Source organism: Sinocyclocheilus anshuiensis, unplaced genomic scaffold, assembly GCF_001515605.1.
Source record: "Sinocyclocheilus anshuiensis isolate Anshui unplaced genomic scaffold, SAMN03320099.WGS_v1.1 scaffold151, whole genome shotgun sequence".
NCBI classification, from domain to species: Eukaryota; Metazoa; Chordata; class Actinopteri; order Cypriniformes; family Cyprinidae; genus Sinocyclocheilus; species Sinocyclocheilus anshuiensis.
The window spans coordinates 976,087-977,438 of record NW_015548199.1 but is presented as its reverse complement, the minus strand read 5'-3'; the positions used below and the strand labels follow the sequence as shown (position 1 = coordinate 977,438).

At 40.0% G+C, this 1,352-nt stretch overlaps 1 long non-coding RNA gene and 1 pseudogene across 1 annotated transcript in view; one reads left to right on the top strand and one right to left on the bottom strand.

The window, feature by feature from the left end:
• LOC107653264 (potassium voltage-gated channel subfamily H member 4-like) overlaps positions 1 to 1,352 on the bottom strand; it is a 58,440-nt pseudogene that overhangs the window by 21,891 nt on the left and 35,197 nt on the right.
• LOC107653266 (uncharacterized) overlaps positions 1 to 1,352 on the top strand; it is a 17,023-nt gene that overhangs the window by 14,996 nt on the left and 675 nt on the right. The gene's annotated exons all lie outside the window — the stretch shown is intronic.

The following is a 1,352-nucleotide window of genomic DNA, read 5'->3' as shown; positions in this document are numbered from 1 at the left end:
ATATTTTTGCCCTCATAACTATAGTGGCATTCTAACTGCATTCTAATAGGCTTCATCATGCAGTAAATGCTTCTGTTAACAGTACAGGACCCAGCCTCAGCTTTATTGTGTGAGTGGATAATGCAAATAAAGCCCTTGCAAAGCTTAACAAAAACAGGTTTTTTACAACCAATAATTAAATATGCATATTGCTGAGAATACATTTATATGCATGTTTTCTGTGTAAGTGTGAATTCACCTATAAAAATAACTTACAGTAGCTACATAGACTACCTATATTTCTTCTCTGTAAAGCATAATAATTTTATAATGATTTTAATCAATATATAATAATACTTAATAGATCATTAGAGCCTCAGCGCTGCTATTCATCATTAAAAGCTGCTTGACTGAACAAGCTGCTTGAGTCCCCATTTTCTTTTTTTAAGATGTATTTTTGGCATTTTTGCCTTTTTTTCGATAGGGCAGTATAAGTGAATTGGGGGAGGGGGTGCGGGATCAGAAAGGTCCACGAGGACTCCGGGACTCAAACTCAGGATACCCATAGCGCAACGGTGTTATTGACAGACTGCCCACAAGGCTATCAGTCACCCGCAGACAGGCACCCATTTTATGAATATGCATGAGGCGTGATTATTATAATGAGGTCGCGCTGAAAAGAGAGCTCTACAATGCAATTCTTACTAGTAAGAATCGTTATTGTAGAGCACTACAATCACAGTTTTACTAGTAAGAATGCAATTCCACAGCTCTACAGCAACATTCTTAGTAGTAAGAATTACAGTTAGAGAGCTCTCTAATACAATTCTTACTAGTAACAATTCAATTAGAGAGCTCTGTAATTGAATTAGAGAGCTCTGCAATTGCATTCTTATGCCGAGTTCACACTGCATGATTTTCAAACTCGTCGGATCGCCGTGGTTTTCACACTGCGTGACTATCTGATGTAGCATTCAGTTGCTGCTGTGTTCACATTGCACGATGGATTGGCGACAGGGGGTTTCACATTGCACGACTTCACAATAGGAATAATCGCCAACAGCTCTGTCTGGTCCGCAAACTACGTTTCACAACAAAACACACGCGAGAAGTGATACGGAAATAACGCGAGAACCCGCATGCGTCAGACCGGAGTTCTCGAGCAAGACTGGAATGATTAAAAACTATATATATAGCCCGCAAATTGTCTGTGAGCTGATTTCCAGCTACAAGGAGAGAGACAAACAGAGAAGAAAAACAGATTATGCAGGAGGGAGATGCAGGGAACAGGGATTGGGTGTTCTACAAAGAGAGTTGGAGGTAAATAATTTTGCAGTAACTGTTATGCTGATGTTGTGGCTGGGCGAGCCAAA